We start from the raw sequence: 14,238 nt of genomic DNA, 5'->3' as shown, positions 1-14,238 counted from the left end.
ATGTGCAAATTAAATAAAAATCAATCAATATTAGGTTTAAAAACACTTTTCATATATTTAATTTCTTTTCAGCTCTTTTTCACATACTTTTATTGTACAACATACAGTATATGCCATGTTTAAAATTAATGAAGATTAATGAATTAATTAATAAAACAAATGAACAAACTGAACAAAAGGCATTACACACACTCACACTACATACCCTAATAATATCATTTATCCATATTCCTTTTTGAGCCACAATATTATAATGTAGCTTCTTCTTTTGATGTACCTTAAGGTAAATATTAAATTGGCATTGCTGTCTATTGAAGGTGTGTGCCTGCTGTCAGCAACGATCAGGGAGGGCAGTGGTGGTTCTAGTTTAAATGACACCCTGGGCCAACCACCCCATACACCCCTTATATTGTTATATTTGTTTTTCAATAAATATAACAACTTAACTATATTTATTCTAAATAAATACAAATATTATTAATATTATTATACAATTATTATTATAAATAAATAACAGAAAGCAATCCTAAATGTTTCTGGAAAACAATGTAACAACTGCTTTCACCAGAGTTGAACCAGCGCTAAGGGGAAGAGGCAGTGAATCAACTACACACTGTACGTCAATGGCACCAACAATAATTTAGTGCATTTTATTTATTTTTTTAAATATTAGGAATTTACATTAGCACATTAAATTAATTATATCAACAGCAAAATCCTATTGGGGGGGCCAGAGTTTACCCCTTGGGGGCGCCCCTGCAGGAGGTGTAACTTGTTTGTGTCAATTGGTGTAACCGGTATTTTTCATGAAAATATAAATATATTCATGGAAATAGTGTTAAATTAAACTTAAAACGAGCGCCACAGTGGGTAGCACGATCACCTCACAGCAAGAATGTTGCTGGTTTGAGCCTTGGCTGGGTCAGTTTGCATGTTCTCCCCGTGTTCGCGTGGGTTTCCTCTAAGTGATCTGATTTCCCCCATAAATACATGCGCTACAGGTGAGTTGGGTAGGCTAAATTGTCAGCAATTTATGTGTCTGAATGAATGTGTGTGTGGATGTTTTCCAGTGATGGGTTGCAGCTGGAAGGGCATCCGCTGTCGCTGTGTAAAACATGTGCTAGATAAGTTGGCGGTTCATTCCACTGTGGTGCCCCAGATTAATAAAGGGACTAAGCCGAAAAGAAAATGAATGAATGAAAACAACATCAAGCTTGTATCCAGCATGTTTTTTTTCGATCTGCAATCGATCACTGGGAAATACCCATACACTTATTTACACACAAAGACTACGGACAGCTTACCCAATTCACGTTGTTTTCATGGCCAATAAAAACAAAACACAAAAGAAAGCATACCTCTCATTTTCAAGCCATTCCATTCAGTCTTATTATTAGGCTGGCTTGTGTAGCAAGCCAGACTATTGTTATCCTCTGAGACTAAAAATTAAACTCTATCTCCTCCTAGAGCTTTCAAGCTTTGACCACCAAACTCCCACCAGACCTCCAAACTGGTCTGACTCGGGTTGCTATATCTTTTCCGACTGATCCGACTTTTGGTTTTCCGAAAAACGTCCCGGGACCGTCTGAAAAATCCCATTGACTTAACATTGGACCAAACTTTGTGACCTCATAAGTCTGCATCAGACTGTCCTACAGGCTTCTAACTGGGCTCATTTAACTCAGACTACCAAACTACCAATAACTGATGAGCTTTTAACTTTTTAGCCACACCCCTAACAACCAGATATGGCACCCTAGCAACGGTCCCATAGACTGCCATTATAGAGGTTCAGATTGATATTGTCATGCTGCTGTGTGATAGAGACATGGGTGTTGCTTTTAACTGTTCATACTGGCAAGAAGCTTTGATACATCATCAGTCAACAAAACAGACTAACCTAGCAACGATACAACAGCAGCTATATCTCAGTATCAGAAAATCGTAGAGAAGCGGGGGTTGGCTTGTTTGACTTATGCTAGCACACCATCCATCCATCCCTCCATCATCTATCTATCTATCTATCTATCTATCTATCTATCTATCTATCTATCTATCTATCTATCTATCTATCTATCTATCTATCTATCTATCTATCTATCTATCTATCTATCTATCTATCTATCTATCTATCTTTTCATACTTTTTAAAACTGTTTAAACTAAATAAACTATTACCGTCAGGCTTTCACAAGCCAGCCTCAAAGTTTGTTCTCAAACTTTAAGAATCTAGTTTGAAGTGATATGCTTCAGTTCTCTAATAATGGAAGTTTCCCGAACCGGATGTGCAACCCATAATTTGAAAAGCAGAAGTCACATCAGAAAAAAGGCTGAATCTACACTATTAGTTTGTTGATATGCACACTCTGCAACCGTTGTGTATAATTTTGTATTATCACTTCGTTTCAATAAAAAATAAATCAGTGCCAGAGATGGAACAATCTGGCTGCTAAAACGTACAAATGGCGCCATCTGCTGTGTCTAGGCCTTTCCTCGGTCACTAGCGCTACGCAGCGTCTGTACGTGTTGACGTCAGGCTCTCGTGGATTGGCGCTCTGCCATCTTTGATTGTGCGACAGGCCGCGGCGCGAGCGGGGCCTCTCTCGAGCGCACGAGAAACCGCCAACCGCCCGTTACTGCTCACCTCACACCGGCGGCGCAACCGGAGAGATACCAGGAATTAAAAACAACCGAGAGGGGAGGAGAAGCGCGTCTCTCTCGTCTGTGAAAGGGGTTTTTGTGGGTCGCTAACCGCTCGGCTAGCTGGAACTAGCATAGCACGAGCTTTTGTAATCCACAGCCGGCCTCTCTCACACACACGCGCTGAAAGACACAAAACAAAGGGCCCGGACGCAAAGCTTCTGGACGGAATAAACCACAAGGTTACACCTGAAGAGAGAGACGGGACCGGCGGAGACAGGTATGGTTACGGTTGGTCAGCGTGCAGCAGCTGCTGTGTTTGAATAGAAAGGAGTCAGTCTGGCTAATGTTAGCACTGCCATGAGCAACGACAAACCACGCAACCACAACCCTTCACACCTTCTCTCATACCAATCACGTTTATATGGGAAGGATTTGTGTAGAAATTGCAGAAAGATGTTAACCGGGTAGCCGGAGGCAAAAATCTGGGGGAGATAGTGGGGATTTGGAGGCCACCTCACAGGGCCCAATTGACATGCTCTTTCCAATAAATGACTCATTTGCCGGCGAAATACTAATAGGGACATTTGGACATTTTTTGGCTTGATGAATTCATCACGATCTCAAACTAGTAGTTTTATTGTTTCATTTTTAAAGACGAGTTCGCAGCCACGAGGAAGGCACTGGTGGTTATACAGTGTCCTATTCTTGGTTGTGCTTGTGCAGAGGTAGGTTAGCCAAAGGTGATGGTGGCTCACATGACTTTTCCAAGTACATCAAACAAAACATTAAAATCAGTGCATGCAAATGGCCAGTCACTGTGTGCATGGAGGTACAGAGTAGTGCGAAGTTGAATTGTATGCAGTATACGTGTGGTTTAAAAATCCTGCTGCATCTCACACTGTACCAAGTGTGCACAGAGCCAGAGAGGAGGAAGGTGGTGCTATTCATTTATCCTCCCAACCAGGTTGACCTGTGCATAAATGGCATTTAATCCTAAAAAAAATCTGTTGTATGTGGCAAGTGTGCCATGTAGACATGTGCTTAGTGTTATGCAGACTTAAAAGATATTGCATGTCTGTTTCCCATCCAGGTGCATGAATACGTTTATGAACTGCATGAACTGTTTCACCCATAGATCTTGCTAAATAGTTGAGAAATCCATAGTGTAGTAGAGAAATGTAATAGTGTAGATGTTGAAATTCATAGAATAGTACTATCTATTTAGTCCCAAATCATCCTGACTTCTACATGCATGTATGAATTAACGCCCGAAATCCTACAGTATCTCTTAAAACTGCACGATATTGGAAAAAATTGGCATTGCAGTATTTTGTTTTGCTGCAATATATATTGCAATATGAATATAATTTTCCTAGATTATTTGCATAGATCTATTTGTAAACATTTAATTCCTTTAGATCACCTGCATTCTTAGAAATGGAGGTTCAGGAGCTGTCACTGAAGCAGTGCCTTTTTAAAAGGTACATATTTGTACCCAAATAGTCCACAGTGGTACCTAAAAGGTGAATATTTGTACCTAAAAAGTACCTTTGTAGTAGCGTTGTAGACCTTTCATGTACTAATATGTACATTTTGAAAAGGTACTGCCCCAGTGACAGCTCCTATACCTTCATTTGTAAGAGTGTGGGGTGATTATTGTGTATGGTTCATCTGTATAAAATAAACAAATGACAAGAAATAGAGCAAAAATAAAAGTTAAATAAAAGTCTTTCATTGTTCTAACTGAATTGAAATATGGAAATTGAATAATCAAACATGAAATAGCATGGTTATTGTATTCACAGCACAATGATATCTCAGCAAGAAGGTCGCTGGTTCCCGGCTGGTGAGATGGCGTTTTTTTGTGGAGTTGGCATGTTCTCCCTGTGTTGGAAATGGTTTCCTAAAACATGCACTATAGGTGAATTGATTGTGGAAATTTGAAAGTGTATGGGTGTTTCCCAGTACTGTGTTGCAGCTGAATGTCATCCGCCGCGTAAAACGTATGCTGGATAAGTTGGCGGTTCATTCTGTTATGGTGACCCTGATTACTAAAGGGACTAAGCTGAAGGAAAATAAAAAATATTTTATAAAATAATGTAAAATAATATGTATTAATATCTTTATTCTTTAATGCTTAATAAAAAATGAAATCCTGCGATGTGACTATTGCAAATACACGCATTGCGATATCGATGCTTAAATGATATATTGTTCAGCCCTAGTATCTAAGCATGAGGGAATAACTCTTTTCAAGGTATGTTGTGGTTTGGAAAAGTCAAGGTTTTAAAACTGGTAAAATGTTCTGCTATACCGTTCCTAAGTTATGTGCAAGATTTGTAAAAAAAATTTTAGGACAACACTATCTCCAGCAGAAAAGATATCCAAAGATGTCATCTTAAATTGCAAAGAAATGTTTTTTTTTTTTAAACAAATGAAGACAGCAGAATTCATTGATTTATTTGAATTAATTAGCCCAACATGTTTACTGTTCCAAAATATTATAAATGTTTCTCAAACTAAAATATGTTGTTTTCAAACGGGAAAAAAAAGTTTTTGTTTTTCACCCAGACATTTAAAAATAATATATTTTGAGCAGTAATCACAATACCATGAAATACTGTCAGAATCTTATACCGGCCCATGCCTACTAGCATCTCATTTAGTTGGTGAATGTCTAAAGGATCTCAATTATCAATTAGTTTTGTTTATCAGTTTGGATACTCCAGGCCTTTTGGGGACTTTTAAGTGCGTTTCTCTTTGCCATCATTGTGTTGCATCATTTGCTTTGTCTCCACCATTAAAGCTACAGCTCTTTGTCCTTCATCTTTCAAGTAAGATGATAATTATCAAATGGTTATATTTTCCATTTGATAACTATCATCTTACTTGAAAGATGGATTATGTAGAGCAACACAATGATTTATATGAGTTTATGTAAGGAGTTTGCTACTCCTTTACATGGATCATATGATTAAATTGAATATCAGAATTTCAACATAATAATGCTCTCATTTGCAATGGACTGGGTATTTTGAGTGTCCAATATCCATTTTCAACATTATATTTGTTGTAATTTATCAGCCTTTGCATGGTACGACCTAAAGGGTTAGTTCACCCAAAAATGAAATTGTGGTAGTAATTATCCTCATTCCATTCCAAATCACTGAGCCTGTCATTCGTCTTTAGAAAAAAATACAGTTCTTCCAGGATTTTGCGAGAAAAAAAATATTGCAACAAATGGTTGTGGTGAGTTTTGTTAAATTTATAGCAAATTGTGTTACATTTCTTATATTGGTTTGCTGTGAAAATATGCACAAATGTACACCATAATTATTTGTAATTTTTTTGATCTCAAGACTTATTGATTATGGTAATTTGTGTAAAGGAAACACTGAAAGAAACAGAATGTAGACTTTACCCCTAAAGCTGCTGTTCAATCCCGAAGGTGAAATCTTTGACATCTCTTACCCTCCATAGAGAGCAATGCTCCTGACCTATTCAAAGTCCAGAAAAATACAAAGAAAAAGACCATATACCTTCAGTGGTTCAATTGAATTTCCAAGCTACACTAATCCATTTGTGCGCACATAAAACAAAAATAATGACTTTATTCAGCATTTCGTTTTTCTTTACGTATATACACTGAATGCGTCCGTGCTTTGATTACAACACAGGAAGTCGTGTATTGGGATCTGGGGTAAACCTTGATGCACAGTGCTCTTGTGTGTGTACACCATATACTGACAATGAGAAGAAACTTTTGAATATAGTTGTTTAATTAAACTAACCTTAAAGTGACACCCCCCCCCCCCCCCCCCCACCCACCCCACCCCAAAAAAATGAAAATGCTTATTTGATAAAATATTTACAAGCAAACCAAATTTATATCAGTGGCTTCTGATGATGCATTGAGATGAAGGAAAAACATTCGCCCCTGGCTCATGAATGCTGTCAAGACAATTTTTATGTGGATTAACGGTACTAATTGTACTCGTCAGTTTTTTTCTTTGACTGATTGTTTTGGCCTTTTAAGACCTTGATTTATTGTCAGCAGCCATGGGCATTATTAATTTTCAAGTTCACTAAGATCCAGTAACTGTTAACTTGCATGTGATGAATCACCCAAGATTACAGTTTCAGCAACAAAAAATAAAATAACATTCTACTGATGGAGAAGAAAAAGTCTTTGAGGGTTTATAAATTAACCACAAACTTATATTTTTTGAGGATGAACTATCAATAGATTTTATTTTTATTTTTTTGTGGCTCTTGAATCTTGAAGCAAGTCCGAAGCCTTTGAGGTCAACGCACAACAGTGTCTTTCAGCAGATGCAGGAACCAGTCAGATTTGATTCATCAAAGTGACAGCAGGAGGGAAGATATTTGTGAGCGTCAGGAAAGGACTTAAGCATTTAACTTTTGCTTTAAAAGCTTTACATATTCATAAGGGGAAATGCCACCAATGACACCACTGGTTAAAGCTGGCCTTGTGTGTTTTAACAAAGGAAGGGATGGAGCCACAGGAACAGGAGATCAAGTGAAGGATTTGATGTTTCCTGGTAACGGCGGATTTGTTTGAGCTGTGAGGTTTCATATGAGTGCATATCTCTCTGCTTTAAGAACAGCCCTCGTCAATATTGAAAAATATATTGACTTTTCTTATCCCCTAGGGGCCGTGGCTCAATGCCAGTGATTGCTTTGATGCTCTTTTGGGAATGTCAAGGGAAAGCAGGGATTGGCTTGTACATTTGGGAGGCAGATGGCCAGGTGATGGGGGCATGGTTGGATGTCAGAGGTTGGGGTTGGAAGAGTAATGAAATTTGACTGAAGCCTTCAGTGTATCTGAGGCTCAGTATTTCATTGCTTAATATAAGATTTACACATTATCATTCTAAACTGTGTGGAGATTTCTCAGTCATTTAAAATGTAAGTGAATTGCTTCACAATTCTGGAATCATTGGCTTAAAACTCGGTCTTTCCAGTCTTAAAGGGCCATGAAACCCCCTCGTTTCAGCAGGGTGTTTTCACACCTCTACTTTCGAAAAAGTCAGAAAAGTGGGCGTGTCCAGCTCTGTTTAGGGGGGAGTGTCGGAGGAACTAAAGTGGGATGGTGTGGGAGTGTCTATTTGTGCACGCGCGAGTTTCAGAGTCAAAATACACACCCACACAGACAGGAGAAAGTGATGGTGTTTAACCTACATGGACATCTGTAGTCGAATTATTTGCTGAATTAATAAATGTTGGACTTTAACTGCAGTTTGGCTCTTTCATTCAGGGAATTCATTCATGCCCCTCGCGACAAACGAGGTATTTGATTCGAGGAGCTGCTCTAAGCGTGTATTTTTCATGCAATGTTTGATACCGCACGGCGAATGAGAGAAAAAAAAACTCTGCATTTCCCGGAAACTTAGATGCACACGGCAGGTAGCGTCAGAAAGCCGCGTGTGTTATTCCGGTCACTAAATGCGGTGCTAACATTTCTGCACTCAGTGCAATAGTTAACTTAATTCGATACGAGCAAACTGAATAAACAAAGAGCACTGGTCGCTCACTTACCAAATCTGTAGAGACAGGACAATCACCAGCAACTAGAGCCGCGTCTTTATGAAGAGAATACTACAAGCAAATCCAGATTTCAGCGTTTGCAGATGAGAACAGCTCTCAGGTAAACAATAATCCTCCTTAGACACGTAAGTTATTGTTGTCGAGCGTCGTGTACACTGTTAATCCACACGTGAGACTGAGCTCTCACAGAGAGAAAATGAAAACGAAACTTAACTGTAGCAAACTCTAAAAGCAACACTTCACGCTTGTTTTGCCAACACAACGTGGCGTCTTTGTGGTGTAAACACGGGGACACAAATGAATATTAATGAAGTTGCACAATAGAGCGCGCTGATTGGTTTGACCCAAGCCTTACTCATGCATTAATGTATCACACTGTAAGACGTAATAAGACTCACTCAGGCACAGACGCCCAGTCTGCACGCTGGAATACACGCTATTATGTCATGGCCGTGACGCAGCTTCAAAAATTCGTTTCAAACAGGAAGTACGAATTTGCTTGAAATAACGCAAAAACAACCAATTTACACTTTTTAGTGAAATATAGGTGTCCTAATAGTGTTTTTAGCAGTGTGGGACACATATACGACTGTCAAAAGCTCAAAAAATGTGTTTTGGTGTTTCGTGACCCTTTAATCATCTTTGACTTAGACTTCCCAAGAATGACTCGCACTCCACAGGGGGTTTTATGCATTCATCTGTCTGTCTCCACCTCTTGACTTGGCAGTCTGGCATAAAGAGGCATTTGAATGATGTTTTTGATGGTGCTATTGTTGAGCTTAACTACTTATAACTTTTTCTCCATCTTTAATATGCCAGACAGTTGCATTGATGGCATCTTATCAGGTCTGGATTGGAAGAAAGTTGTTAATGGCATTTAACTCATGACTGCACAGAGTTTTTTCTTGTTGTCCCAGTAATTGCTGATAGTGCAGAGTAAAATGTGACTGCTTTCACTTTCATTACACCTTCTGTCTTACCTTGTGCTTTCTTTTTTGTGTGTGGGGGTTTAGTTGGTTTGCATATTTTTTTAGATTTAAGTCTTATACAGTCTTTGTGATTCCATCAATATTTACAAGATATTTGTAAGATATCACATTGTGCAACATGGATCTAATAAATTGCATGTAGACTTCTGATAATGCAAGAAATATTTCAAAAGTGTAAATGTATTTACTAGGGCTGGGCTTTATATCGAGTTCTAGGGATGTATTGATATTAGGGGTGTAACGGTATCAGAATTTCACGGTATGGTAATACCTCGGTATGAATGTCACGGTACGGTATTTATTGAATCATTTACAGGAAAAACAAAACTTATGAAAATACTCCAAAAAAGTGCCAAAAGTGTCAATGACATACAAATTAGCCATCTATCTGTAAGCTTTGAAACAGGAACTTCAATTTTAATAACAAAAAATTATTAAACCATGTAAAAAAATAAAGTTTCAATTTAGTATTGTTGAAAACTCATCGCATTCAACATTTAATCACTCACTCACTCACTCACTTAGATAGAGATGGGTTTTAAGGAAAATTATCATATAACTATAATCTGGTAAAAGCTGGTATCTCTGGGTATTTACTAGGGTGTCAAAATTAATCGTTTCTTTGATGCACTGCGATGCAGACGCGGACAATTCGGTATCGGTTCAGTAAAAGTCATAACCGGTTATTACAATTTTACTGTGTGTGTTTGCTAGATCAGTCTTTCACTGACATAAACAACAATAGCCCCTATTTCACTGAGATCGAGAGAATGAAAGTAGCCTACTCCATTTCTCTCTCTCTTTCTCTCGCTCTGTCTCTCTCTCTCTTTCTCACACACACACAGTGGCCCATTTGACCTGCTGGCGTGGCTTTTCTTCTCTTCTCGGCTGTTTTACAGCGTTACTTTTGCGTACAGAAACGAGCGCATGTCTGCAGAGTTTTCTCCACCGTGTCTATCATACATCAGCTGTGAGATCGCCGCTGCCGCCTGTCGCTTATCAGTATCACTCATCTGTGAAGAACGTAGCGCGCAAGAGCCAATCGCAACCGTTTTTTTTTAGGGTGTGACCAATCAAAGGGGTGTAAGAGAACTAGACAAGGATCAGAAATTGAGCTGGATATTTATATTTGTTTATATTATTTGCTAAATGCTCGTTTTGTTTAAAGTTACAGTTTATATATCTGACTGTATTAAATGACAAAATTGTATTACAAATAGTATATAAATATAAATATATTCATACATTTTAATACAAGAAATGCTGCTGTGAAGAAACTATAAAATTGTGTATGGAAAGCACTGTCAATGCACCGTGATGCACCGAAATATCGAATTGAACCGAATCGATGGCATGATAATCGTAACCGAACCGTGAGACTAGTGTAGGTTCACAGCTTTAGTATTAACATTGTCCCCTGCAACAGAAAAAACCCTCTCATTTGGGACTGAGGTTTCTGGGACAGAGATATGACTTGGCCCAGGTTGACAGCAGTGGGTAACGTTGTGCATTGTCTTTCCCCCACTTGAGAGAACAAGCCATGAGTGAGATAGAGGTCTCTTTGCGGTACAAGTCAATGTCTGCATCAATCTGAACAGTGTGCTGTGTTTCTGCAGTCCCCATGACTGTTATTAGTCGTATTCCCTAACTTGCAGGCATGTGCACACATGGGACTCAACCTGTGCAGTGCACATGCCCGTTTTGTCTTGGATAGAAAATGCCCTTCCAAAATGATCAAAAGTGCCCCCACGACGCGACACACCCTCCGTCCCACCCTTCAGTAGGCGCGCGACAACACCGCTCTTGAGTATGCGCGCTCCACCCCCCCTTCCCACTTTACAGTACGCGCGCGACAATACAGCTGATTAGAACGTGCGCAACAACACAGCTGATCAGAACGCGCGCAACAACACAGCTGATCAGAACGCGCGCAACAACACAGCTGATCAGAACGCGCGCAACAACACAGCTGATCAGAACGCGCGTGACAACACCACTATTTAGTACGCACGCGGCGACAACACCCGCTTTAGATTTCGATCATTTCCAGCTCTTTTTCATCCCCGCTACTAGAAGCACACTCCATTTCCGCATTACTGGATCTGTAGCGACAACAGACCGCAAAGGATGATGGCCACACCTGGGCTGATGGGAATTGTAGTTTCCGCTACCTCCCGTTTGCTTCATTCGCCTGAGCAAATTTTGTCACAAGACCTATAGTTTTACTGAGTCATGCGACTATGGTAATTTCGGAAAAAATTGCTATTGCGATATGACGGTATTTACAATACCGTTACATCCCTAATTGATATGATTCCCCAACTCGATGTAGGATTATCCAATATCATTCATATCGATAGGGTTTGAGGCCACACGTGATTCCCGGACACATCTCACTCCCCTCTCGTGCACGCAGCTACACAGCTCACACAGCTAATGCAGCTGTCACAGCAGTCTATCTGAAATCATTTATCGAACAGTTCTTCAGCAATTGACAGAAGGAACGAATGTAGAAGCCTTGTGAAATTGACAAGCAGCACTTGAATGTGTTCAATGGAATTAAAACGCCAAAATAGAGGCATTTATAGCACATTTCGAAAGTGAAACCACCTCATATTCACTGATTAAAAGTTATAAATATTTATTACACGACAGTCTCTTCTTTACATTTGTTATAAGACATTTAGCTCTGCGTTCTGCTCTGTTATCACTGTTTACATTTATATGTTTTACCAGCATTTCATCACAGTACTCTAAAACAATTTTACTTCTCATATCTATAGTCTTATTTGTTTTCATCTCCTTATTTAATATTTAGTAAAACAAGTTTAGTAAAAACAAAAGTGTAGGATTTTTTACATTGAGTAAAAGACTTCTCTTTAGATATCTTCTATGTGCACTATTTAGTAATTATGCACATTACATGCATGTAAATCTGTAACTAAAACATATACAGCTGATTTAATTGTTTATAAATCACACTACTGTGGTATTACTTATAACAACACTGTAATTGTGACATAAAATACTGTGTCATTTACATTCAATGTGGTTCTTTTCTATCGTACAATACTTTTTGTTGTTTCTATTTAAGTGAGTTCCCTTTTTGCTCTGACAATGTAGCTGTTTTCTATGGTTCTGTTTACTTAATTTACACAACAGCTTAGAAGTGTTGAGTATAGAGTTAAGGAGGAAAAAATTATATTTGTATTTATTTATCAAAGATTGTTTATATGGTTTGAAATGTTGTGCAACATAGTTTTAAGCATTAAAAAAAACTTGTACTGTATTTTAATTATCAAAGATTTTATGCAGCTGTTATTTTTTTGTGCAGCCGTTTATTTGTAAACAGGGAAGGAACCCCTGTGTTTGAATTATATTTTGTTAAAAAAAAATGTTTGGTAAAGTTTTAATAAAGGCTTTAACTCTCAAGTAACCATTTATGGGAAAATACCGTCTGTATTGTATACCGTCATTCCTCCTAAAAATACCAGGATATGATTTTTTTTGCCCATTTTGCTCAACCCTACTATTTGCACACCCTCAAGTGCTTCCAAACCTGTATGAGCAAAAGAAATGCTATGGAAGTGAATGGTTACAGAACAAATGTTTTTTTAATGTATTTTTATTATTTAACAGAAAAAAGGGTACGTAAATTGAGCATTTTCGTTTTTGGGTTGTTATGTTTTTTATTAATTCACCTACATAAAAAAAGAAACCATCATAAGTTTAATACTGCGTTTACACCAGACCCAGGTGAAGCATCTACCATGAGTGATTTGCTTATTAAGTCAATGCAAACATGCGAAATCCTTCTGCCGAAAACTATGGGTGTCAAATAGTGTTGGGCGATATACAAAATTTTCAGATCACCACAGATTGCCGCAAAATGGATATAATACACATGGATGAAAGCAAATCAAATGATATTTATCTATGCACGGAAGAATCAAAATTGCATTACGGTCCTTTCAGACGGGATGCAGATGGAGGACTCGCCACCCACACGTGACTGTTTGTATGCGGTGAAGTTTTCCAATGTTTTGTTTAGTAGCAACAGTGTATTTGCTAAGATCAAACACAAAGTTGCGCTTGGCATATGTGTTTATTGTTTTCTGATAAGAGTTTCATTTTAGAAATGGCTGCGGCGAGTTGGCAATAGCCTATTGCTCTAGCTCGCACGCTCGTTATAATCAATATGAATATTCTGATCAAACTGAATACAATCTTACATCAATAACACATGGCAAGCAACGCGTTGATAATAACAAATAATCAGATTACAAACAACCGTTATGTTTGCACGTGTTGTAAAATGTGCGGGTCCTTCAACGAGACTGGGCTGCAGTTTGGGTGTGTGTGTGTGTGTGAAGCGGAAAGGGAGAAAGAAAGGAGGAGCTTTTTTTGGCAATGAAACTATCTTCACTCAGTGACTGATTTGTTGTACCACACGGAAAGTAATAAATATTTTTTACCAAGTTACATGTGTTCTCGTTCATTCACCGGCTGCAACTAAGAGAAGGCAGTTTACCCCGAAACAAATATTATTCGGCCCTGGAGTAAGAAGTTAATCTCCCCTGCTATATCTAACTAGGGTTGTAACAATATACCGGTATGACGGTCTACCACGATTTGAACGTGCACGATTATCATACCATGAACAATTGCATATCAACGGTTTTAACCCTTAAAGACTGAGACAGCCGCCCGCGACTAAAAATAAGTATTGCTCTTAAGTGTTTAATAACTTTTGATCCGCTGATCCGATTCATACAATTCAAAGATTGGCATAAAGAAGAGAATCTCAGCTTTCCAGTGCCCTATCACATAACATTCAGAGGCTCCGGAATCAGTGCGGTTACGTCATCAACATTTGACAACGCTGATTTGACAAAGAAACGCTCGTCACTGTGTCTCCGGACAAACCAGACATGATACATTGATGCATTGTCCCTCCTCCATGCCCAGATTGGTTCAAACTCGCTATATCACAACCAATAAGCATAGGTTTCGCTTTTGTTTGTGGACCAACAACGAGC

General features: G+C 38.6%; 1 protein-coding gene and 1 long non-coding RNA gene across 2 annotated transcripts in view; one reads left to right on the top strand and one right to left on the bottom strand.

Annotated features, from left to right (window-relative positions):
- Positions 1 to 2,548: 2,548 nt before the first annotated feature.
- prrc2c (proline-rich coiled-coil 2C) overlaps positions 2,549 to 14,238 on the top strand; it is a 55,420-nt gene continuing 43,730 nt past the window's right edge. The window contains exon 1 of the mRNA XM_087298088.1: positions 2,549 to 2,919. The gene's annotated coding sequence lies outside the window, so the exon portion shown is untranslated. The remainder of the gene's footprint in view (positions 2,920 to 14,238) is intronic.
- On the bottom strand, positions 2,563 to 4,714 carry LOC147832170 (uncharacterized). The gene is made up of 2 exons (XR_015518255.1): positions 4,271 to 4,714; positions 2,563 to 4,072 (listed from the first exon to the last, which is right to left on the bottom strand). It is a non-coding gene; the product is annotated as an uncharacterized LOC147832170 (long non-coding RNA).

The sequence above is a fragment of the Danio rerio genome, chromosome 20, assembly GCF_052040795.2.
Source record: "Danio rerio strain M-AB ecotype USA chromosome 20, GRCz13ab, whole genome shotgun sequence".
Classification (NCBI taxonomy): domain Eukaryota; kingdom Metazoa; phylum Chordata; class Actinopteri; order Cypriniformes; family Danionidae; genus Danio; species Danio rerio.
Note: the sequence above shows the minus strand (reverse complement) of the source record. Positions and strands in the feature narration are given on the sequence as shown.